Source organism: Lissotriton vulgaris, chromosome 5 (assembly GCF_964263255.1).
Source record: "Lissotriton vulgaris chromosome 5, aLisVul1.2, whole genome shotgun sequence".
Taxonomy (NCBI): Eukaryota; Metazoa; Chordata; class Amphibia; order Caudata; family Salamandridae; genus Lissotriton; species Lissotriton vulgaris.
The window spans coordinates 1,281,633,815-1,281,646,006 of record NC_141693.1 but is presented as its reverse complement, the minus strand read 5'-3'; positions in this window follow the sequence as shown (position 1 = coordinate 1,281,646,006).

The following is a 12,192-nucleotide window of genomic DNA, read 5'->3' as shown; positions in this document are numbered from 1 at the left end:
CAATAAGTATTAATAATTAATTTACTAAAAATACCCCATTACCCAAGAACTGAAAACTGACCCTGAACCCTAAAAATACCCCTTTACCCAAGAACTGAAAACTGACCCTGAACCCTAAAAATACCCCTTTACCCAAAAACTGAAAACTGACCCTGAACCCTAAAAATACCCCTTTACCCATGAACTGAAAACTGACCCTGAACCCTAAAAATACCCCTTCCCCATGAACTGAAAACTGACCCTGAACCCTAAAAATACCCCTTTACCCATGAACTGAAAACTGACCCTGAACCCTAAAAATACCCCTTTCCCCATGAACTGAAAACTGACCCTGAACCCTAAAAAATACCCCTTTACCCATGAACTGAAAACTGACCCTGAACCCTAAAAATACCCCTTTACCCAAAAACTGAAAACTGACCCTGAACCCTAAAAATACCCCCTTACCCAAGAACTGAAAACTGACCCTGAACCCTAAAAATACCCCTTTACCCAAGAACTGAAAACTGACCCTGAACCCTAAAAATACCCCTTTACCCAAAAACTGAAAACTGACCCTGAACCCTAAAAATACCCCTTTACCCATGAACTGAAAACTGACCCTGAACCCTAAAAATACCCCTTTACCCATGAACTGAAAACTGACCCTGAACACTAAAAATACCCATTTACCCATGAACTAAAAACTGACCCTGAACCCTAAAAATACCCCTTTACCCAAAAACAGAAAACTGACCCTGAACCCTAAAAATACCCCTTTACCCAAAAACCCAAAAATTACCCTGAACCCTAAAAATACTCCTTAACCCAAAGGTAAATAATATTATTTAATTAGCAATTAATAATTAATTAACAATAACAATAAAATAAATATATTAGCACATAAGCTGTAATTAATATAATTTAATAATTAATATCATTTTCCCCAATTAATTAATTAACAGTAACTAAAAATTATATATATAAATAAATTACTCTAATAATGTAATTAACTAACTAATATTATTTAATTACCAATTAATTACTAATTTAAAATATGTACCAAATTATATTAATTAATTAACTAATTAATATTAATTATTTGCCAATTAATTAGTTATAAATATTTAAAAACATATATTAATTAATTAATTATTATTAAATTACTCCCCACCCTATTCCCCTATAAACCCACATCCCGCTACAGAAAATATATATCAATTAATCAATTAATTATTTCCCAATTATCAATATTAATTAGCAAATAATTATAATTAATTCATTAATCCTACTAATTATTAATCAACTTACCATAATTAAATTACTTCCCACCCTATTCCCCTATAAACCCACAACCCGCTCCGGTACTAAAACATCAAACGTCCTTATAAATTTCTATATTATTATAGAAAATGTATACACATATAATAGTAATTATTTTAAATACTTAAATTAAACATATAACACATACATAATAAAAAACTATAAAATAATACAAATATCGATATTAGTGTCATCGAAATTATTAACATCGATATATATGCTATCGATATTACTAACTTCGATATTACTTACATCGATATTAAGTATTTCGATATTACTTACCTTGGGTCGATATTCTGTCCTACGATATTCTTGCCTTCGATATTATGCTCCTTCGATATTACAGACTCGATATTATGGTAAGTCGATATTTCCAACTCGATATTTTGACTGTCTACCTTTGCAGGCGCCCGGACACTGGACACTGTCTCTCCCCTTCTCACTGTCTTGCCCTCCCCCCTCTGCGTACTCTGCCATTCTGCTTTCTCCTTGTCTCCTTTCTTTCCATTTTTCTGACCGATGCCTGGTGGAGCTTCCTTGAAATCTATAGAGGAGACTAGCCTTGGATTATCTCCCTGGCCTCACCTAACCACACGGTTTTTGGGCTGACTTTCCCTTTATCTCCTTTCCGTTTCCCCCCTCGCCCTCTCCCCTCTCACTCCACCTCTCCCCTTTCCCTCTCTATTTATCTCTCCGGTCATTGGACTCAGTTCTTCCTCGTCTCCCTGCTATGGCTCCTTCCTCCCCTCCTTTTCCTATAAATTCTCTCAACCTTGTTGCTTGTCTACTGTACCTTTCTACGCCATTGTAACTGATGTAATTTGTAATGCAATCTTCTTCTGCTATAGCGCTCTGATACCTACGGGTCTAACCAGCGCTGTATAATCCTTGGTTATGCGCTCTGATACCTCCGGGTCTAGATAGCGCTACATAATCTTCGCAAACCAATTAACCTAAAAACTAGTTTATCCTGAACGCTGATACCTGAGCAACATGGCTGATGACCAGTGGAGCTGCTTGACAGCTAATGGGGAGTCTGGCCCTGGTTTTCCCCCTTGACCGTTACATACCCAGCCGGACATTGTTCATTGTTCCTCCTCGTCTCCCCGCTATTACTCCTCCTCCATTTGTTTGTTTACTGTACCTATTACGCTATTGTAACTGATGTAATTTTTAACACAATCCTCCTCTGCTATAGCGCTCTGATACCTACAGGTCTAGCCAGCGTTTCATAATCTTTTTGATGTACCTTATAATGCAACGTTCCCCTGGTTATGCGCTCTGATACCTCCGGGTTTAGATAGCGCTATATAACCTTCGCATATCAAATAAACTAAAAATTGGCTTTTCCTGAACACTGATACCTGAGCAACATGGCTGATGACCGGTGGAGCTGCTTGACAGCTAATGAGAAGTCTGGCCCTGGTTTTCCCCCTTGACCGTCACCTACCCAGCCGGACATTGGGCATTGTTCCTCCTCGTCTCCCCGCTACTACTACTTCCCCCCTCCCTCCTTCGAATTACTGTAACATTGTTTATGTGTACTGTTCCTTACTATGCTTTTGTATCTAATGTAACTTGTAACGCAACAATCCTAAATGTAAAGCGCTCTGATACCCTCTTGGGTCTAGTTCGCGCTATATAAAACTTTATAAATAAATAAATAAAATACAACAGCACTTGCTCTCTCCTTGCATTCCTCCATCCTGATCTCTCTGACGCTATCCTTAAAAAGGTAAGGTGGTCCACCTGGTGTCTTCTCTCCCATGCTCTGTTAGCCAAGTGCAGTTGAATTGTTTTCTCCCTTTGAATTGTTAATCCTCTGGGCTAGACTGAGGTTTCCTCGGTGGCTACTTTACTGCAACCCCTGAGGTGCACAGTGCAGAATTCAACCCTCACGCCATCTTATATTGTTTCCAGTCTCTCTGCTGCTATATCCTGTGAAAGTGCGTGGGTCTTTGCAAGCACGTGTCCCAGAGAATTCGACTTTCTGTAGTAGGTACATAACTACCTTCTCGGTGCACCATTTTTCAGCCTGTTCCCTACACCACTGCCGTTCACATTAACCAAGTAACTCCCACCTTCCTATCTGTTGACAGACCCACAATGACTCCCATATAACTCCTTCACTCCATCTATTCCACTCCTTGCTCGTGCCCTTGCTACACCAGCGCAAACCCCTCAGTAGACCCCCAGGATGCTCAGACTGCCCCAGGGCCCATTCCTTAGAATACTGGCTCTGCCTTCAAGTCTACACGCCTGGCCGCACCGCCATTTTGAGACCGTGCCATGCTGCCTACTGCAGATTCACCACACACCAAAGCTTCTTGTAAACATCATCATTAAAATATTAGGTAATAACTGAAAATCACACAGAATAGGAGAAGGACTCGGGGATTCAGGGAATCTAGAACCTGTGATGCTTCTCAGTTGCCATTACTGTATTTTCACCATCACATATACACTCACACATTCCTGCACATGCAGGTAAACCAAAAGTTACAAACACATACAGACAGAGGCCCATGCGATCACACCCACGCAGGACATGGTTTCACAGATCACGGTGCAGCTTTAATGGGAGCAATCCACAACAATGAGAAACAATAAAGGACAAGCTGCAGTGCATTAAAGCCAGAAGGGGCCGCTGTGTCTATTAGCGCGGGAACGGGATCGAAAGAAGAGCAAATGAGACAGAAAATGAACTGATGGAGCTTTGATCCATGAAGTCAAACTCTGCGACCTTGAGCAGCTCGAGGCTTTGTGACTGAGCGCAGAGGGATGGCATGAAGGACGTCTGCTCTTGCTCAAAATGATGCTACAGCTGCGGGAAGCTATCTGCACGGCCCAGGCGCTTGTCACACCAGCCGTTTTCAAGGGACCGAAATGTTCTCTCTGGTTCAGGAACACTGGTTTCAGATTGGCCTATGCCCGTAAGTGCCGGAGAGTCATCAGCAGCTGCTGAAACTTGGGAAACTGCACAGGACCGTGACCCTGTGACATCGACACACTTTTAAGCGTTCGGGTTCGTGAAACCTGCATGCTGTGATGTGGATTGCTTTAAAGTGCGTGCATGACATGTGTCAGAACAAACAGAGGGGCAAGTGGAGCACAACTAATGGAAGCTTATCTTCTAGTTTTCTCTTTTTTGCAGTTTTTTTGTTCTCCCAGTGTGTCAATATATCGTGGCTTCTAATATAGTTATGGTTCACACCATTTTTTTTTTACCATTCACAGGGCCTACTCGACCCTGGTTATGTTGGCAAAAGTGACAGATAGTAATTCCTCCTGCCCGAAGTGTGGAGAATTGCAGGCAGACGATAAACGTATGTTTATGGCCTGTCCTTCATTGTCAACATACTGGAAGTAAGCCCCTAAGTGACATATCTCGCGGCCAGCTCAAGGTAAGCCCTCAGCTGGTCTTCTTTGGCAGAGACCCTTCGTTGAGACCTGAGTCTGGTGATAATAAGGTGAGATCCTTTATTTTATCTAGCTCTGCTTGCGAGGCATGAGAAATGTTGAAGCCGGAAATCGGTGGACCTCCTACCATCAGGGACTTACTGAAGTATGCTAACCATGTTTTCGAAGTAGATATGGCATGTGATTCCAGCAGCTATGAAAGAGTATGGAATTACTATTGTAAATGGCAATAACATCTGTATTGTCCAATGATTACCCTGGAAAAGCTGCGGGGAGGATGAATTGGCAAGTCCAGTTTGCAGCAGTTGTCTCAGCGAGTCAGCTTGCATTCCTCCATCCTGATCTCTCCAACGCTATCCTTAAAAAGGTAAGGTGGTCCACCTGGGGTCTTCTCTGCACCGAGTCTGGAGAAAATCTCTGCACTTCATCCATGACGCCAAATCTTACCATGTCTGGGTGACACTGCTAAACCTACTTCCCCAACCATGCACAACAAATGGAGTAGTTACTCAAACAATTAGAAAGCGATTTGGGCTTTGTCAAAGTGTAGGGAAACCCTATTGTAATACCACAATGCAGTACATGATCTGTACCCAGCAGCGGCCGGTGCAGGTAAGCGCAGTGGGGAGGGGTGGAGAGGATATCAACCGACGAAGTAATAGAATTCATTTATTTATTCATTTTCACTATTCCGTCGTCTGACAACTCCCCCCCTCCTGCCCCACCCCTCCCCACACACTTACCTGCACCGGCCACTGTTGTCTGTACCTCAAGCGATCATACATTATCTTTTTGATATGCTGTGTATTCCTGTTACAAATTTACAGCAGTTCATCAAACTTACTTTTGTAATAAATTGCCCCCAATCGCCCTCTCAGATCAAGCAATCTCCATCAAATGACTGTACCAAAGTTCAAATATAGCAGGCTTGGCGGACAATCCATTTCTGTTAGAGCAGCGAGAGCTTGGAATACCCTGCCTCTGCAACTGAGAACAGCCCCTTCCATCATGGCTTTCAGGAAAGGCCTAAAAACCTACCTCTTCAACACCAATGCCTAAAGGCTGCTCCTCCCTTGCATTTACTGTGATCTGTCCCCTTCTTTTTTCTCTTCGCGCCAGGATACTATACTATTTAGTAGCAGAGCGCGTTACAAAAGCCTCTATAATAATAATAATAATAAATTAATGCATAACAATACATATAATCAAATAAATGAATAAACTACATAAAAATTATGAGTTCTACTAGAGACAAGGCAGCTGCGTGCCTTCAACTACGAAAGATAGCTGCTCATGGGAATTCAGTACGCAAGCTCTCTTTAATTCTCAGTGGGAAGATGACGGACATCCCATTAGAAAAGGGATTGCAAATAAATTGAATTTCTCTGTTTAGTACTAAATTGAATATTTCCCATGACATTTTGCGTTAGTGATGCCCTTTAAGGATGTTTTTTGTTATAACAATCTGATTCCAATAAGAATGTAAAGAAGGACTTGATTCCCTTGTAAAATCTTTGCTATTAAATAGCAAGGGCGGTGGAGAAAGCTAAAGGGGTCTTCAGGAATAAAAAAAATATGCATAAAATGGAGCTTAATCTTTCAATAACGTCCTCCATCTCAGGAAACAAGTGCTGAGTGTTTGAGCAGCTCATCAACAGTGGGGGCTTTCATTTATAGATGGTATACAGCCTTTATCATGCAGTGTTTACCCTCAGTAGGTAATCACGCATGCCTCTACCATGCGGGTAAATACAAAGCAGCCCTATATTTTGCAACGTTACCATGCAGTACTTTACCACTCTGATAAGTATCGTTTTTTATTAACCTAATTAAGTCATTTAACACCTTAACTGCGGCAAGAATTCCGCTGTGGTGCTGGCATTCTAATCAGTGGGCGGGGTTCGGACGGCCCCCGGCCATCCTCCGCACACACCCACCATCACGTGGGACAGCCGTGGGCCGTCCGCAGCATCGAAGGGGTTAATAAAAAGGGGGATTCACTGGTTGTGGGAGAGTGTAAAGGTTGAGGGTAGTAATGGTTTTGAAGGTGTTTTTAGGGGGTTTGGGTGGGTGAGGGCACAGGCTAGTAAGAGTTTAAAGGAGTTTTTAGGGCTCAGCAATAGGTATGGTGTGGTAAGGGTTTTTTATAGGGTTCAGAGATGGGTAAGGGTAAGCCATAGTAAGGGCTCCTAGGGTTCCGATAAGAGTACGGCATAGTGAGAGTTTTACAGGGGTTTTTAGGGTTCAAGGTTGGTTATGGGTACAGGGTAGTACAGGTTCTTTAAGGGTTAGGAATTGGTAAACTTAAGTGGCACTAAGGGGTACATTTAAAGGGGTAGCGGAGAGAAAAAAATGTATATATTTAAAATATATATATTTTTTAAAAAGAGGTGTCTGGGTGTGTTCAACAAGTGTGTGTGTGTGTGTATATATCTATATATATATATATATTCACTGAAAAAGCCATAGGTTTTATAGACGTTATAGCTAGGAATTAGCATTTAAAAAACCTTAGAAAGTCATAGAAAAAAACTATAGGTTTCAGGGACGTTATATTTAGTTGAACATTTGACTCATATAAAACCAGAGAAATGTGCCTGTTATAGTTAGTTGAGCCAACTATAACTCACTCATGACATGGTCAGTGACATCACTGATGACATCACTGATGACATCTGAAATGACATCACTCATGAAATCACTTATGAATTCATCTAGTGAATGTGTGTATCTGTAAAGGTTAAATATGTTTTTATAAATATATATATATATATATATAAATTATCTACTGGCGGTCGCCAGTAGGTAGTTATAGTTAGGATTTTTTTCAATGCAAAATCTCAACATTCTGTTGGGAATAACTGTGGCGCCGGTTGAGGAATCTGCCTGAAAATTTCCTCAAAATGGCCTCGTTGAGCTCCGGTCCTTCCCTGAAATCTTGGGTGGGATGCTTCAAGCGGGGGCCGAGATAAAAGGGGGGTCCCAAAACGCGTTTTCCCCATGTTAATTTCCATAGGGCGGTCGACCTCACTTTTAGCCCGAACGGCTGAATGGATTTACACCAAATTTGGCAAAATTGTAGGGACTGGTAGCCGAATGTGCCTTTGCTATGCCTCAAGATATGTGCTACAGTGGATTTTGAGTAATTTAGGTTCAGAAAAATATATATATCTATAAGCGCGCCCCAGTACACGCTCCGGGGAGCGCTCCGGGCGCGACACGCGACTTGCGCGCAGAAAGCTGATTGGTTCTTGGGTGTCTGTAAACATTCGAAACAGTCCGGAGCGGCTGCCATCTTGTGTCTCGGTAGGATCGAGACACAAGAGGTTGCCAAAACAAAGGGGGAATTGACCATAACAGGGCAGGGTAGACCCCCCTGACCCTCTAGGTTTGATGTGGAAGCTATAAAAGGGTCCCGCTGGGCAAATTATTATTATTTTTTTTCGATTTGCATGGGGGGACGCCCGGTACGCGCACCGGGGAGCGCACCAGGGAGAAAAGAGAATGGCAGAGTTTAAAAATTTAAGTCATTTTATATAAATGGGTGGTAGTTCTGAAAAGAACTGTTTTTTTTTCTTTTTGTTGTTTTATATATTTTTTTTGTTCTTTGGAATTTTTTTTTTTTTGGGGATTTTCAGAACAATTTTATATTTTTTTGTAGTTTTTGTGGGGTGAAACAAAAGACAGGGAATTGCAAACAGCTCAACTGGAGCAAAAAAATAGAAAAAAATTAAGGTTGCTTGCTGCAGTGATGGTTGTCTGCAGCTAGATTAAGTAAAGTGATGCTCTGCTCACTATAAGATATAGTTTTGTTGCAATATATGCAAACAAATTTAAATTTTGAAAACTTTGTTTGAACATTGGGGACCATCTCCCTAGCCTCTGCACCCGATGGAGTGGGTTGGTTGGAGGTGCCTGAAGTTGAAGGATGGGGAGGGTTCTTGGTCAGTTGCCTGACTTCTGCTCTTGCTTAATTGTTTGTGTGCTTCCTCTGCATGTGCCTTATCATCGTGTGGTTCCCAAACCAATATTTCCTGTTTGGGTTCCCTCTTGACAGTTCTTGGTCACAGATGAAGCAAGTCACCTTTTCTGCATTTACTTTTTTGGCACCCCTTGGCATTTTGAAAAACTCCCAAATAAAATGTTCTTTGGGTTTGTATGGGGGAGTGTCCTCAGGCAGATATTGCCTCTCCTCCTGCTCCTCTTCATCCTCCTCTTCTTCATGACCACCAATGTGGTCTTGTGGTGATCCTTGTGGTGGTGGTGCAGGTGGTGGTGGTGTAGATCCACCTGCAGCTGCTACCAGTGAAGCCATTTCTTACACAATGCAGGTCTTCTTCACTCAAACAACAAAGTGAAAATGAGGAAAAAAGGCGGGGTCTTTCATCATTTGGAAAACAAAACTGTTGTGAACCAATCAAAAGTGTTATTTTCAGGTCACATGACCCGACGCGCTTACGCTACGTGCCCCGTGGCGCGCCCAGGGGCGCGTCGCGTAAGCGCGTCGAATGCTTACGGGTGCGTTTACGTCGTGCGTATCATGCGGACGCAGCTACGCGATACGTCACGATCATGTTTTCGTTCGCGACATTGGCGCTAACGGGACGCTTCCCGGTTCGCGCACCGGTGTGCTTCGAACGAGTACGCTCTCCGGGGCGCTCACCGGGGCGCGCACAGGGAGTGCTCCAAGGCAAAAAAAATAAATAATAATTTTTTAAAAAAAAGGGAAAAATTGTAGGGACTGGTAGCCCAATGTGCCTTTGCTATACTCAAGTGGTTTTTACGAAAATTAACTTTGAAAAAAATATATATTGTGCTACATTGGGCTATATATATGTTAGAGCCCAAATGTAGCCCAATGTAGCCCAATGTAGCCCAAAGATGGCCACCAGAGACAAAAAAATACAAATGTAGCCCAAATATCAGCCATATGTAGCCCAACTATAGCCCAATGATAGAATGTACCAGAGTGTTCTAAAGAACAATTAGAGCGTTAACAATCTTACTTATAAAGTGAGACTTATAGTTAGGAATTGGCATTTAAAAAACCTATGAAATTCACTGAAAAAACCATAGGTTTCACACCAGTTATAGTTAGGAATTAGCATTTAAAAAACCTATTCAATTCACTGAAAAAACCATAGGTTTCACACCAGTTATAGTTACCTGGAAATTTTACTGACATAAAACCATTGAAATTCCACGTTATAGTTAGTTGGATTTACTATAACTTGCGCGTGTAATGCACTGCTGATGACGTCACATATTACATCACTCATGACATGGTCAGTGACATCACTCATGACATCACTGATGACTCCATCCAGTGAATGTGTGTCTTTCTAAAAAATAAATACAAGGGAGCGAGTGTCTACCTTTCTTTTAAAGAGGCTTGGTAGGTGGAGTCCCGCCTTCGAGGAGGGAGGCGGTCCCTTGTATTACATTGTATATATATTGTATTACATGTTTTTTGTTTTTCCTTAAGTGGTTGAATGGTATTGTTTGGTTGTGATATGCTTGTAATCTTGAATGAATGTTTGATATACAGTCATATTCTAATGTTTTATGTGTCCTTTTTAAGAGAATTCCTTTTTGTATGATGTACTGAAGAATGTATTTGAAATGTTCTTTTCATGAACTTTGTTAAAATAAAAAGCTATTAATTAACAATCCCCGTCCTTGAATTCCTTTTCTAGTTCTGGATGATTATTTGATTACTTTAAGCTATTTATATCAGTACTGGCAATTCTGTTTGTTGTATAATGATTTAGGCTCAGCCTTACTGATTAGAGCCAGCCCTTAGTTGTTTCTTGTTGTCTTACTAACTGTACAGCTCAACCCAACGCCACATGACTGTTTGCCCATCCTGACCGATGCCTCAGTCCTACACTGGGGTTACAAGGTTCACAATTCAAGATTAGTAGTGACGCAAATTGTGTAAGAGACTATAATGGGTTAAGAAGGCCAAATGCTCCCAATCTGTACAACTCAAGTCAGCGTCACCTGCCTGTGGACCTTTGGTGACCGCTCCCTCTGGCCTGCACTTTGGAAGACAGGCGACACGTGGTGCCAACGAACCCTGTTCAACTCAAGCCAATCCCACATGTGTGACTGGTTCCTGAGTCCTGAATTGCAGTGACCCCAACTTCTTGGCACCGACCACACCACCAAACTCCCTTTAATCAGTGAATGATATTTGCATATGGAAAGCCAGCGAAACATGCTGCCACTAACCCTCTACTACGTAGGCCGGAGGGGCCACCATCGTATGAACGTGGCTGTGGGCTCTTCCTCACCGCTACCTCTAACCTACACTGTGGAAGACTGTCGACACATAGACCACTAACTGTCTTCAACACAAGCGTACATGCCCAACTGTGTCCTGAGTACTAACTAGCACTGACCACAACTCTGTAAGTCAACTACAGCACAAGACTCCCTTTGATCAGTGAGACATATTGCAATATGGAAGGCTGGCAACATGTGCTGCCACTAACTCTATTCAACACAAGCCGATCCCACATGTGTAACTGTGTCTTAAGTCCTGAATGACAGCGACCACAACTTCTTTGCAGCGATCACAGCACCAGACTCCCTTTGATCACAACCAAATTTCCATATGCAAGGCCGGCGATACTTAGTCCCACTAACCCTCTGTAACACCAGCCGATCCCACATGTGTAACTGAGTTCTAAATAGCAGCGACCCCAACTTTGTGGCAGCGACCACAGCACCTCACTCCCTTCGATTAGTGAGGAGTATTTACAGATTGAAATCAGCCGATAAGTGGTGCCACTGAACCTGCACTACGCAGGCCGGAAGGCCACCAACATATGCACAAGCCTGTAGGCCCTTCCTTATCGCTACGTCTGACCTACACTATGGTCAGCAGTCATCAAAATTCAGATACAGTCCTGATTCCACATGACGCAGTAGAGTACGCAAGACACATTGCTCCCAGTGTGACCCGTCCACATTAAACATCATCACAGGCTCCTACACTCTGAATGCTTCTGTTGCCACTAACCCTATATAACACAAACAAATCCCACATGTCTAACTGTGTCCAGAGTCCTGAACAGCAGTGACCCCAACTTCATGGCAGCGACCACAGCACCAGCCTCCCTTCAGTCTTATTTGTTGTTCTTTTCTTTAAATACATTTTTTTTACATGTAAATCTATACATGACTAAGATTCATCTTTGTTCAAACACACAGGGATACTTCTGGGCTCAAGAAGGATGTTGGGGGTATGTTGGTAATGTGAAAAAAGGGTATGTTACCTCCTAATGTGGGAGAGGGAGCATCCAAAAGGGTATCATTCACAGAAAGAACTCCAATATGTTTTCACAAATGCCTCGGACAGATGCCAGCTGACGGACTGAATCACAAAATAGTTTTTCAATACTTATGTAGTGTGAGCTATGAACAGTTTGGACCCAGGCTCGTACACTGACCCGTCCGCTCGAC